Consider the following 15121-nt stretch of genomic DNA (forward strand, 5'->3'; position numbering starts at 1 on the left):
AGGCGGCTCCTGGGAGGAAATAAATTCATTTTTTCCTAGCAGCTGCACTTGCACTAAGCTGGCTGGAAGCAATGTAATGCTATTTACCTGCAGATTAACCCTATATCTGTAGGTAAGTAGTGTTTTCTCAGGCGACAGGTTCCCTTTAATGTACAAAGAAACTTACAGAAGTAAAAACTCTAATAAACAAAAGACACCTGAAGATGTCTGCATTCAAGTGGTAATAGTATAAAAAAATGAAGAATCTACCAGAAAATTTAATTTCAATAGGATCTATGAAAGGAAAACTTAATTAAGTCTACTTATTGCTAACTTACAAAGAGTAGGTTTGCAAGAAGCTAAGGTGGAAGGAAGGAAATCAGACTAAAAAAGGATTATTTGTCATCTGTTACCATTGAGATACATAGGACTATTAGGGAGCTGTAGGCATAAAATGGGGATTTTAAACAATCATGGCTTCCTGCCTGCCATACATATGACCTAGGGAATCTATATATCTCAGAAAATGTTTTAAGGCCCATTTAGACAAGCTAATTTCAGCCTGTTAACAAGTGTCAATAGACTAGACTGTATACAAGTTGATCAGAGTTTATTTACTGGCAATGTGCTGCCGATGATCATTTTCATGCCAGCATCAACAACCATCAGCTGACAATTGAGTGGTTGGAACCTCATAGAAATGTACAGCATTGATCAATCTTCTTCGATTCATTAACATTGCTAAGATAATATGAGATACATCCCACTTGCAAGGTGAAAAAAAATTGCCCAAAAAGATCAAACTATAGTAATATTCTGTTCTAAATGAAGAGTTTCACTCACAATTGTAAGCAACCTTTTAACTGTGAAGAAGGTAGTTTTTTAAGGTAGGTGTCATATCAAGAGGAAGATACGTTATCAAAGAAAGAAGGAGGAAGTCAGAGTAGATAAAGAGATAATGTTCTTTGCCAAGCATTTGGCATGATACATTTTTCAGAACTCGTATATTTGCTCTTCTCTATAAGGTATACATGCTGAGTTCTTGGAGAACACTTTTTTCCACCAATTGTCAGGTGGTTTGCGGCCTTTGGTACTTTGGCGTTTCTGGAGTGATCGTGTGCTCACCTCAGCACCGATATACTGTAGATTCATTTACTTGACTGTAATATCCTTTCCAAAACATGAAGATTCCAATTACAAAATCTACTAATTTTAATTTAGAATAATTTTGATTTTTCATTTTGACTATAATAGACCAAGCCCGCAGATGGCAAAAGTTGGGGTAAAGAGGAATTTATGGATTTTTTTCTGAGCACAAAATTAATTTAAAGGCAAATTCACACAAATTTATAGTGACAGTAGTTTCTAGATCGTATTACAGATGCAAATCTCAACCAGATGCTGTTAAGTTTTGATCACAGGATCTGCGGTTGGGCTGGAACTTGCATCTGTAACACAAACTAAAAACTATTGGCGTGATTAAAGCCCTAACGGTGTGTTCACACTAAGTCTTTTTGTTGAGTTTTGGAGCAGAAATTGAAACCACACAGTTTTGCTCCAAACACTCCTCAAAAACTCTATAAATATGCCCATCGGGTATGTACAAGCTCTATCTTTTCAGCCAGATTCCACCTGAAAAAAACAACCAAACTCACTTAAAAAAATGAATCTAGTGCACAGCAATATCAAAGTGACATTGTTGTGCACATGATCCTTTTTATATCACTTCTTTAACCACTTCAGTGTTCGGAAACCCTTAAGCAGTAAAAGAAGTGACCCGTTCATTCTTCAGGCAGCTTCTGTTAGGAAGATGTCCACTCTCTATACTTGAAAATATCCTATTTTACAAGCATAGCTTGTTATTTCACATGTATTATGTATCCTGGCTTCTCAAGAGCTGGCTGTCAAAGCATAGTTTTGTTTTTAGGCTTCCATCACAGGTTCCATCTTTTTGGGTGGGAAAAAACAATACTCTTTACAGAACGACTTTCCTGTCAAAATGACAGAGCCCATTATAAGTCATTAGGCACCACTGGTGTCCACTATGAGATGGATTCGAACATGCATTTTGGTTTCTGTTTATGACAAAAAGCAGCACAATAATATAAATGTAGCCTAAATTTATAAAATAGGGAACTATGTAGTTTTCTAATATATGTAAATTACATTTTTTTACTCACTTTATTCTTTAATAAAATAACATGAAAAAGTACAGCATTACACTTACTACTCACATGACCTGCCATACAATTTACAGTACATCAGTGTGTGGATCCACAAAAAGAAAGTAATACAAGAAAGACATCTATCAACAGATACAAAATAGAAATGTAAATTATTTAAGGAACAGACTCACCACTTGTTACAGACTAGAAGAGTAATGACACATAGCTTTGGCTAGAGCTGCCCCCGAGAACTGGGTGAGGGTGAATTACACCACTTCTCACATACATTTTTGAGGGCAAACTCTATTTTTGCATACAATATTGTCATTAGCTACTATATCATTACAGTGGCATGTAAAAGTTTGAGCAACCCTGGTCAAAATTACTGATTACTGTTATTGTGAACATTTAAGCAATTTGAAGATGAAACTACCTCTAAAAGGACTAAAGTTAAAAATGACACATTTCCTTTGTATTTTAGACAAAAAAAAATTGTAATTTTTTACATTTTAAAAATTACAAAAAAGAAAATGGGCCGATGCAAAAATGTAGGCACCCTGCATGGTTAGCACCTAGTAGCACCACCTTTTGCAAGTATCACAGCTTGTAAACGCTTTTTGTAGCCAGCCAAGAGTCTTTCAATTCTTGTTTGAGGGATTTTCATTCATTCTTCCTTGGAAAATTCTTCCAGCTCTGTAAGATTCCTGGGTCGTCTTGCATGCACTGCTATTTTGAGGTCTAGCCACAGATTTTCAATGATGCTCAGATCAGGGGACTGTGAGGGCCATTGTAAAACCTTCAGCTTGCTCCTTTTGAGGTAGTCTATTGTGGATTTTGACTTGTGGCTAGGATCATTATTTATTTGTAGAAGCTATCCTGTTTTCAACTTCAGCTTTTTTACAGGTGGTGTTAGGTTTTCATCAAGAATTTGTTGAAATTTAATTGAATTCATTCTTTCCTCTACTCATGAAATGTTCCCTGTGCCATTGGCTGCAACATAACCCCAAAGCATGATTGATCCACCCCCATACTTAATGGTTGGCGAGATATTCTTTTCCTGAAATTCTGTGCCTTTTTTTCTCCACACATACCTTTGATCATTGTGGCCAAAGAGTTATATTTTAACCTCATCAGTCCACAGGACTTGCTTTCAATTTGCATTAGGCTTGTTTAGATGTTCTTTTGCGTACTTATGACTCTGAATTTTATGGTGAGGACACAGGAGTGATTTTCTTCTGATAACTCTTCCATGAAGGCCATATTTGTGCAGGTGTCTCTGAACAGTAGAACAATGAAGCACAACTCCAGACTCTGCTAAATCTTTCTGAAGGTCCTTTGCAGTCAAGATGGTGTTTTAATTTGCCACTCTAGCAATCCTACAAGCAACTCTCACTGAACTTTTGCTTGGTCTTCCAGACCTGATCTTGACCTCCACTGTTCCTGTTAACTGACATTTCTTAATTACATTTCAAACTGAGGAAAGGAGGAAAGGAAAGAGAGACCCCGGATAATCCCACCGCTGCCACCAATGTGAAGAAATGGCAGCAGAAAGACCCCGCAGAATCCCACCGCTGCCACCACTTGTGATGGATCCACACCCCGCCACCCACCTGACAACACTATTATGTCAAACGGATCACGTGATACGGATCTGCCCTTTGCATCAACGTGACGTTCCGCACGCCCTCAAGGACGCGTATGGTCAGATTGATACCGTTCTACACAGACACCCCCTGTCAACACGGGTACAAGAAGGCACCAGCGAGTGAGGAGAGGTGGCCCACTCAGTCACTGACGTGGCACCACACTCGCTCACACCCAGGGTCGGACTGGGGTGCCTAGGGCCCACCAGGGGAACTGACTCTAGGGGCCCACACTACAGCCCACCATAAACAGTTTTATTACTTGTTATGCTTGTCTATAATGCACTATAGTTACATGATTGGCTGCGCTGTGGAGCACTGAGCGGCAGGACTTTGTTCGAACAGTCATTCCGTACTGCCAGAGTCCCTTTAATGGTAACTTGTCACCTTGAAAAACGCTATTAATCTGCAGATATAGGGGTAATCTGCAGGTAAATAGGGTTTAAAGCCTGGTTAGACGGCTTAATGGAAAAGCGTTGGCTACACGGAGAAAATTACGTTTTATTCTCCCTGCCGCCACTCGCTTCCTGTCATAGGATCGGTGCAAGGAGGGAGACATTACAGTCACTGCGAACTACAAAGTGAGGGTGCTGCAATAACGTCAGGCACCTGGATTGTGACACTTCCATGGAGGCCAACCTCAGGCTGAGCTTCATTGAACGACTAACATGGCAGCAGCACCTGGTAACTAGTGCTGAGCGAGAATGGTCAGATAAGGTGTGATCCCAGCATGCTCAGGTGTTATCCAGGTATCTTGTAGTGCTCTGCTAATATGCTAGAGTCCCCAGGGTAGCATGTTTTGCGGTGGTAGACAGACGCAACACATGCAGGAATTGCCTGTTTGTTAGGTAATCCCTGCATATGTTGCTTCTGTCTACCGCCGCAAAACATGTTACCGCAGGGACTCGAGCATATTAGCAGAGCACTACAAGATACCTGGATAACACCCGAGCATGCTGGGATAACACCTTATCCGATCACGCTCACTCAGCACTACTGGCAACCCATCAGCAATCTGCAACTGCGTCACAGGGGGCAGAAGGGAGCAGGTGACTGCATGCACCGGCCATCGTGCTAGCTAAATGCTGCTGTCAGTGATTGACAAGGGCACTTAAATACTCAAAACAGCAGCAATCAAGGCGAGCTCTGATCACTGCTGTTACAGGCAGACGCCGGCTATGTAACACAGCCGACATCTGCCTGGTATGGAGCAGGCTCAGCTCCTGAACCCGCTCCTTACAAGTACAACCCTATGGTTATGACAAGGTTAGCAAATTTCACTTGTCTGTTCCTAAATGTGGAAAGACAAATGGAATTCCCTAACACATGTGAGTGAGTCCTAATAGATTTAGTAAAGGTGCCTCAAGCATATGAATGTTATTACACACCACAATGGACTCTTACATACACACATCTTACAAAATACATATTATTCCAGATACGCAGAAGCGCACAAACACGCAGAAGCGCACACACACGCAGACGCGCACAAACACGCAGACGCGCACAAACTCATCAGTACATGAATACATCATCTGAACCACCATCATTTGTAATGTCAGGTCAGACCCATATATCTTTGTATCACATAAACCTACAACTCCCAGTATGTAACTAACAATAGAGATACTGGGAGTTATCAGTCATCATCAGACTGCGGACCATACCGGAACCACAGTACTGATGAGACGCAGGCAGGATCACAAATGAACATTTACATCCAGGTATCTTACCTGAGACGTCTTCTCTGATTAGAGTCGTTCTCTCTCTTTTCGTCTCCCTCTTGTCCAGTCTCCATGATGACTTTTCTCATCCACAGCTCGTCTCTGCAGACTTCCATCTTCTCCGGTATTCTGCAGCACATCCCGACACGATGCCCTTAAAGATAGCAGTGTCATTATAATGCTCCTGAATAAAAATATCTACACTGAGCCCCTGAATAAACCTAACTCTTACAATGCTCCCTGCACAAAACATGACATACACTCTACCCCTCTTATGGTACCTGCTCTCCACACTGTCCTCTCCTTACCATACTGGGCCCCCTCTTCACATTGTCCTCTCACACGGTGTCCCCCCTATACTGCCCAGTCTCTATACTGTGCCCCTTCATCACACTCCCCATCCTCAGCATACTGTTCCCTCCTTGCTGTGCCCTCACACTGTTTCCCCCATACTGCCGCATCTCTATACCTTCCCCCTCACTACCTAGTCTCTGTGCTGTGTCACCTCACACTTTTCTCCCCCCATACTGTCTCCTCACACTATTCCCCCACTCTCCATACTGTCTTATACATCCCTTCCCCATTCTGTTCCCGCACCCATTCCCACCCCTCCCCTAGTTCACCATACTGTTTCTTCACACATCTCCCCATTCTGTCTCCTAAAATTTCTCTCCCATCTCTCTCCAAATATAATAAATCTTCGAAGAACACACAGACATGCAGAAGCGCGCTTACACACACAAAAACAAGCGCACACACGCACATACTAAGGGCTCTTTCACACGTCAGTACATGCGGTGACCGTTTCCACACGTACCAGAGACACTGACACACGTAGACCCATTCACATGAATGCGTATGTGCACATGTCAGTGTGTTTCCACTTTTTACAGACCATGTGGTGTCCGTGGGCAAAACACGCTGGCATGTCTGTTTTTTACCTGCTGTCCAGACCGCAAAAAGTCCCGCACACTGATGACAGTTAGCACCCGGTGCTTGGGAAGAGCGCTGAGCGCTGCCCTCATCATAGATCCCTGCAGGCGCTGCGATCAGTACCAGCAGGGTCAATGATGAGAGTAATAGTCTATACAAGCTGTGTCCAACTGTAAAAAGAATAAATTAAAAAAAACCTTATACTAACCTCTACTAAGTGTCACCCACTGTAATCCGTGCGAGCGCTCACGCCGAGGAGAATGTCTCCTGCAGCGAGTGGGCTCCGGAGCTGCGCTCAACAAGCGGTGCCCTGTCATTCACTAAGCGCAGCTCTGGAGCAAGCTCGCTGCAGGAGTCATTCTCCTCGGCGTGAGCGCTCGCACGGATTACAGCAGGTGACACTTAGGGGAGGTGAGTATAAGGATTTTTTTATTTTATTCTTATTTTTACAGTTGGACACGGACACGGTGGGAGTAGACTACTACTCTCATCATTGACCCCGCTGCTGCTGATCACAGCGCCTGCAGGGATCTATGATGAGGGCAGCGCTCAGCACCCGGCTCTTGGGAACAGCGCTAACTGTATACTGATTCCCAAGCGCCAGTATGTGTCACTTGGATGACACACAGGTGGACACGGATATCTCCAGTCCCGTAAATATCAGGACATGTGAAAGAGCCCTAATATACACACGCAGATACACATACTCACAGAAATGGGGACAAGTACACACACAGGCAAGCACACACAGAAATGCACAGACACACTCAGACAATCACACACAAAAATGCAGACACGCAGGGAAGCACACACACACGTATGTGTGAAGACACATAAACACACAGGCATACACAATGGACACACACAGGCATATACACACACACCGGCATATACACACACAGGCATATACACACACACACATACAGGCATATATACACACACACACACACACAGGCATATACACACACTGTACACACACAGGCATATACACACACACACAGGAATATAAACACACACACAGGAATATAAACACACACACAGGCATATAAACACACTGTACACACACACACAGGTATATACACACACAGGCATATACACACACTGTACACACACAGGCATATATACACACTGTACACACAGGCATATACACACACTGTACACACACAGGCATATACATACACTGTACACACACAGGCATATACACACTGTACACACACAGGCATATACATACACTGTACACACAGGCATATACACACACTGTACACACAGGCATATACACACACTGTACACACAGGCATATACACGCACTGTACACACACAGGCATATACATACACTGTACACACAGGCATATACACACACTGTACACACAGGCATATACACACACTGTACACACACACACAGGCATATACACACACTGTACACACACACACACAGGTATATACACACTGTACACACACACAGGCATATACACACACACTGTACACACACAGGCATATACACACACACACTGTACACACACAGGCATATACACACACACTGTACACACACACACACACAGGCATATACACACACACACAGGCATATACACACACACTGTACACACACACAGGCATATACACACACTGTACACACACACATGCAGGCAGCATATACATAAAAATCCATACAAACACACAAATATTACAGTACCTTGGCTTGTCTCCAGCCCATACAGTGTACAGACACGCTCCTAATGTGGGAGACTGCAGTGCAGGGCGCGCTGTGACGTCACTTTTAGCAGACGTGCTTCCCTGTCTGCTGAGTGTGACGCTGCAGTGCAGCCCCTGCTCTCCTGCTCCCAGGCCCCTCCCGCTACTGTCCTGGGCATCGCGTCTGTGAAAGTGCGTGCGCGCGCCCTTAAAGGGCCCACGACCACTTTTTTTTTTTAAATTCTTCAGTTCCCTCTGCATGGGGCCCGGGGCCCACCGGGAAATTTCCCGGCGCCCCGCCAGGCCAGACCGAGCCTGCTCACACCCCTGACAGGCTGAGAGGCTCCTTCACTAGCTCAGGTGAAGCAAAGCCTCGTTGGCCTGGGAGAGCTGCCACCAGTTTCTATTAGATATAACAGAATTATATCGTGCTACAAACCAGCCCGGTAATGTGTTCGTTGGACTGAACAACGGATGTGAGAGTTTGTGGATCGAGATAAAAGAGCAGCCCGAGGTTAAATTATATATTTAATTGCTTTAGGGGCACGATAGACAATACACTATATACATAAAGGTTATACATACACAATGGTCAAAGTTGCAAACACAATAGTAGGGGTGCAAAAGATATAAAGCAGTTATTAAGAGTCAGTTACCAGTCAGATGGATGACCTGGCTTTGGGGGACGGGCTGCCACATGGGAGGCTTGTGGGACCCTTTCTGTTTGTTGCAGGACTTCTCCCACATGACGTGACGTCACGACCTCCCAAGGAAAAAGACACTGGGCTCTAGCTGCAGGGCCTCTTAACCTCTCTGGGTCACTCCCTCTCCTGCCTCCTGGCTGAGCCTAAATCTCCGCCCCTGGTCTCTCTCAGCTACAAACTCTGAAAACTAAAATGGGCTATGCATCCTTACTGGACGGTCCTAGGGAGCCGGTTCTGGTGTCATCGGATCCAGCCTGGCCCCTGCTATGCATGGATGCCAAGCACCGGGGCCCTTGGGGCTCCCGCAAGGCTGTGCCGTGTATCTCCCTTTCCCTACGAGCTGAACTGTGCTGAAAGCCAGGGTGACATTTCCCATTCTCTTGGGTTTCCAAAAATCTACTTGGTGTATCACTGGGATGTATCGTATTCCCATAAGTCGGTGTTGAATTATAATATCTGACACAAAGGAAGCCGAATGGCTGGGTCCACAAGGGGTCTTCCTGTGCAGCTCACAGCTGCTGTGAGGTATGTCCCTCCCTGCCTCTCGGCCCCCTCCCTTGCCGGAGTGTCAAATTACACTGTACATTGAAGATCTCTATAATCACTGCCAAACAGGGCACAATGATTGACATGGGATTATCTTGAATATTCTTCACAGACACTTCTAATAAATCTGTTAAAATGTTACCACTTCCACATAGATGATGAGCATAGCACGAACGCTATGTCATTCATAACTATAATCATTGCGTAGTCTACCATAAATTCTATTTTAAATGCATGTATTCTGGTAAATAGCATGGTTCCCTATTTTATATAGTTCTTGAATACCGAAATAACTACCACAGTCAACAATTTTTTTGATGAACAAAGTGAAATACTGTTTCCACTGTTTGTATGGTAAGGAATTTTAACATTGCATTAGTTGTTCGTTTATAGGTCTGGATACAAAAACATAAGAGTTTGGATCAGTATAAAATTTTGGCTCCTGCCATATTTACAGTCATGTCCGAAAGTGTTGGCACCCTTGAAATTGTTCCAGAAAATGAAGTATTTCTCCTAGAAAATTATTGAAATTACACATGTTTTGTTTAGTTATTTATTTCCTTTTTGTGCATTGGAACAACACAAAAAAACAGGAAAAAGGCAAATTGGACATAATTTCACACAAAACCCAAAAAATGGACCGGACAAAATTGTTGGCATCCTCAACTTAATATTTGGTTGCACACCCTTTGGAATAAATAACTGCAATCAATCCCTTCCTATAACCATCAATAAGCTTCTAATACCTCTCAACTGGAATTTTGGATCACTCTTCTTTTGCTCCAGGTCTTTCATATTTGAAGCTCCTTCTCCCAACAGCAATTTTAAGATCTCTCCACAGGTGTTCAATGGGATTTAGATCCAGACTCATTGCTGGCCACTTCAGAACTCTCCAGCGCTTTGTATCCATCCATTTCTGGGTGCTTCTTGAAGTATGTTTGGGGTCATTGTCCTACTGGAAGACTTATGACCTAGGACACAAACCCAGCTTTATGACACTGGGCACTGCATTGCAGCCCAAAATCCTTTGGTAGTCTTCAGATTTCATGATGTTTTGCACACAGTCAAGTCACCCAGTGCCAGAGGCAGCAAAAAAATCCCAAATAATCTTTGAACTTCCACAATATTTGACCGTAGGTACTGTGTTCTTTTATTTATAGGCCTCATTCCGTTTTCAGCAAAAATTATGTGCTTTACCAAAAATCTCTCTCTTGGTCTCATCTGTCCACAAGATGCTTTCCCAAAAGGGAAAAGGCTTTACCAAATTGCAGTCTAGCTTTTATGTCCCTGTGTCAGCAGTGGTGTCCTCCTGGGTCTCCTGCCATAGTGTTTCATTTCATTCAAATGTCGACGGATAGTTCGCAGTGATGAACCTGAACCTGCAGCTAGAATTTCTTTGGAACTTGATTGTGGCTGCTTATCCACCATCCAACGTATCCTGTGCTGCAACCTTTCATAAATTGTTCTCTGCAATCCACATCCTGGGAGATTAGATACAGTGCCATTGGTTGTAAACTTCTTGATTAAGTTGGGCACTGTGGACAAAGGAACATCAAGATCTCTGGAGATGGACTTGTAACCTTGAGATTGTTGATATTGTTCAACAATTTTGGTTCTCAAGTTCTCAGAAAGTTCTCTTCTCTGTCTGTCCTCCATGCTTAGTGTGGTACACACAGTGTAAAGATTGAGTCAACTTCTTCCCTTATTATCTGGTTTCAGGTGTGATTTTTATATTGCCCACACCTGTTACTTGCCACAGGTGAGTTTGAATAAGCATCAGATGCTTGAAACAAAGTTGTCTACCCACAATTTCAAAATTGTGCCAACAATTTTGTCCGGCTCATTTTTCGGGCTTTGTGTGAAATTATGTCCAATTTGCCTTTTTTTCCTGTTTTTTTTGTGTTGTTCAAATACACACAAAGGAAATAAACATGTGTAGGGATGTGGACTATCTTAACCTGTCCCTGCCCCTGAAGACAACAGACGCACTATGTGAATACCGTCGTGCGGTTTTATATGTAAAAGTAATGTGTGTTCAGTGTAATGTAATGTAATGTTTAATGGTGATGTACAGTATATAAGGTGTTAATACATAATGTGAATATAACATCAGGATAAGCTTAGTACAACATAGAATATAGAATAAGGATAATAGGTTAGCATGTAAAATAGGAAATGGTTAAGGATAAGATTAGCCCAGTGGATGGGCACTAGTGCTGATAAGAAGGGGGGCACCTCCTGGTTAGAGGGAGTTCAGTGTCAGCTAGTGAAAGGTATAATGGAGTCCAAGTTCAGGTGAGGTGTGTTACTAGGGGCAGCATGAGCCAAACATTCAAGGCAGTGGGAGGCCAAATGGAGATCCCTGATGGACATTCCAACAGCGTCCGGAGCCTAAGGCTCGGGCCAGGTACCATGGAGCGGGCCTGGTCTTCGGACATCACAAGGTCGGTGGACATGGAATTATATAGGGGCAGGTGGCCGATCCCGGGTGCACTTGCCAGAGTGGACAACGAATCCCTGAGGCTGATGGAGTCAGCGAACTTGAGGGTAGTTCAGAACGAATGGGTGGCAGAACAGAAGAGGAGTTGTACTAAGGAGGAAGGAAGTGCGAATTGCTGTGCCCTATCCCACCTGTATCCACCTGATGAACTTGGACTGTTTAGTAAAAGTTTGACTGTTGCTAAGAACCTGGTGTCCCGTGCATTATGTGCGGCGGCTTCTGAGGAGACCTACGTCCTACAAGTGAGTGTGATGCACCCCACACACTGGGACTGGGACACCCCTTGTCTGTAAAGTGCCAAAGCGAAACCGGACAGCAGATCGGTCGCGACTACCATCTCTCGGCCACTTTACACTTGTGTATAACAAAACATGTGTAATTGCAATAATTATCTGGGAGAAATTCTTCATTTTCTGGAACAATTTTAAGCGTGCTAACACTTTCTGCCATGACTGTATAGAAGGTTAGGTAAAATCATAGGACATGTAGAAAATTGATCATTTTATTCCTTAAAAAAAAAAGTTGGGGTTAGACCTTCTTAACACATAAGGCTATCAATAGCCAGAAAGAAACGCCATACCTAGAGCATGCTATAGACTATAAATAACAGTATTGGGTTAATCCCAGCCATAGACATCTTGCATTTGAGAAACCAACTAATATATCCATAATTTGGCGCTGGCAAAATTGTAGCCTATCTACATTGGCAAAATTTAGTGCAGACTTGCTGCAGATATACTGTTGTTTATGGCTGAATTGCAGCATAGATTTTCTGAAGTAATTTCATCCAGTGTGAATGTACCCTGAAGGTGGTTTCATACATAGTGGTTTTTAGGTAAAAGTATTTTTTTCATGCTAAAAATGCTGCTACCCGATGTCGTTTTAACATTTATAGTGAAATATACAACATACAGTTTGTTTTTTTTCTTAGTAGCGCTATTCTTCATTTTAATGTATTTTGGGTCCAAGACATTTTTTGTCTAAAACACAGCACGCTCCAAGTACCGTGTTTACTTTCCATAAGCATCTCATAGGACTTGAAAGATGTCTTAAAAAATGCATGTCAAAAAAAGAGTTCCTCCTAAAAAAAAGCTTGCAAAATGATGTATGTGAAGGAGGCGTTAGGCTAAGTTCCCATGATGAGTATTTGGTATGTTTTTGATGCTGCGTATATTTGCTGTGCAAAAAAATGCAGTGTATTAGAATTGCAACAAAGTATATTGGATTTATAGAAATCTGATACCCACTGTTATTTTTTTATGTTTTTTTTACACTTTGGATACTGACCTGCGGTGCGCTTTTGAAAACTACAACTAAATATACATTTTATTTGCAGATTTTCCCAACTGACGTGAATGAGAATATGAAAACCTGCAGATACAAAAAAAACACATGTGTTTTTAGTGCATAGAGGAAATACACAAAACTTGTGTAATCCGCACATGACTCTATCAATAAAGTTTTATCAAATCTGAGTAACAGATAGTATCCAAAACAGACCAGTTTTAATTAAAATATGACATACCAAAAAGAGATGAAAACCACAGTGAAAATACCGCAATAAAAATGCATGTAATAAACGCACTAAAAATATAATTACGCAAGTAATCTAATTTAGCTAATTGGTGCAAAAATGCTGCAGAGAATCTGCAACAACAAAAAAACACCAAATACTCATCATGGGAACATAGCCTTAAAGGGACTTGTCACGTAAAAAATGCTATTAACCTGCACGTACAGTGGCTTGCCCCCTTGGCATTTTTTGTGATTTGCTACCTCACAACCTGGAATTTCACTTTTTTTTGGAAGGTTTGCATCAGTTCATGTAAAGAACATGCCTACAACTCTGAACATTTGGTTTTATTTTTATTGTGAAGCAAACAACAAATAAGGCAAAATAACTGAAAACTTCAGTGTGCATAACTATTCACTCCCTAAAGTCAGTACTTAGCTGAGCCTCCTTTTGTGGCAATAACAGATATACGCTTTGGATAAGTCTCTATGACCTTTACACATCTTGCCACTGGGATTTTTGCCCATTCCTCAAGGCAAAACTGCTCCAGCTCCCTCAAGTTAGATGGTTTCCTCTGGTGAACAGCAATCTTCAAGTCTGACCACAGATTCTCAATTGAATTAAGGTCTGGGCTTTGACTAGGCCGCTCCAAAACATTTACACGTTTCCCCTTAAACCACTCGAGTGTTGCTTTAGCAGCATGCTTTGAGTCCCAGTCTCAAATCACTGACAGACTGAAAGAGGTTTTGCTCAGGAATATCCCTGTATTTCACTCCATACATCTTCCCCTCGACTCGGACCGTTTTCCCTGTCCCTGCTGCCAACAAACTTCCCCACAGCATGATACTGCCGCCATGTGTTACTATAGGGATGGTGTTCTTGAGGTGATGAGTTGTGTTGGTTTGGCTCCAGACATAGCATTTACCTTGGTAGCCAAAAAGTTTGATTTTGGTGTCATCTGACCACGGCACTTTCCTCCATACATTTGGGGAGTCTCCCACATGTCTTTTGGCAAACTCAAAACGAGCCTTACAATTTTTGTGTGTAAGTAAATGCTTTTTTTATGCCCACTCTTCCATAAAGGCCACCTCTATGGAGTGTATGGCTTATTGTGGTCCTTTGGACAGATACCCCTGTCTTTGCTTGGGAACTGTGCCGCTGCTTCACAGTTACCTTTGGTCTTTTCTGCCTCTCTGATTAATGCCCTCCTTGACCAGGCTGAGAGTTTTGGTGGGTAGCCCTCTCTTGGCAGGTTTGTTGTAGTACCATGTTCTTTCCATAATCATGGATTTGATGGTGCTCCGGGGGATCATCAGAGTCTGGGATATTTTTTTTTTTTATAATTCAACTCTGACTTGTACTTCTCAACAACTTTGTCCCTGACTTATTTGGAGAGTTCCTTGGTCTTCATGGTGTTTAGTTAGAGGTGCCTCTTACATAATGGTGCTGCAGCCTCTGTCGCCTTTCAGAAAAGGTGTGGCAATATGCTAATTAGTAGGTGACTAGTCATTGAGGCGTTGTTTTCTCCCAACTAGTCATCTCAACTAGTCATGCTATGATGCTCTTATGGGCTTAAGTAACCTGATTTCCAAGAACAGCATCACTGCTGGCTCTTTGCAAATCTCTGCCTCCTTGACCACGTGAAGTAAGCCAGGTGTATTCTCCCCGGCTTTATCGACCCACTGCGCATGCCCAGTGAGGCACGCAAGGATACAGCCAGCTGCA

At 42.7% G+C, this 15121-nt stretch overlaps 1 protein-coding gene across 4 annotated transcripts in view; it reads right to left on the bottom strand.

Moving 5' to 3' along the window:
* The window catches only part of VAV1 (vav guanine nucleotide exchange factor 1), a 156940-nt gene that overhangs the window by 130769 nt on the left and 11050 nt on the right, over nucleotides 1-15121 (bottom strand). Inside the window, exon 1 of one of the 4 annotated variants that reach the window (XM_073665647.1) lies at nucleotides 8790-8898. The exons of the other annotated variants lie outside the window; for them this stretch is intronic. The gene's annotated coding sequence lies outside the window, so the exon portion shown is untranslated. Of the gene's footprint in view, nucleotides 1-8789; nucleotides 8899-15121 lie in introns of those variants that run through there. 4 annotated transcript variants of the gene reach the window in all.

Source organism: Phyllobates terribilis, unplaced genomic scaffold (genome assembly GCF_046119375.1).
Source record: "Phyllobates terribilis strain yellow unplaced genomic scaffold, ASM4611937v1 Scaffold_2__4_contigs__length_985480577, whole genome shotgun sequence".
Taxonomy (NCBI): domain Eukaryota; kingdom Metazoa; phylum Chordata; class Amphibia; order Anura; family Dendrobatidae; genus Phyllobates; species Phyllobates terribilis.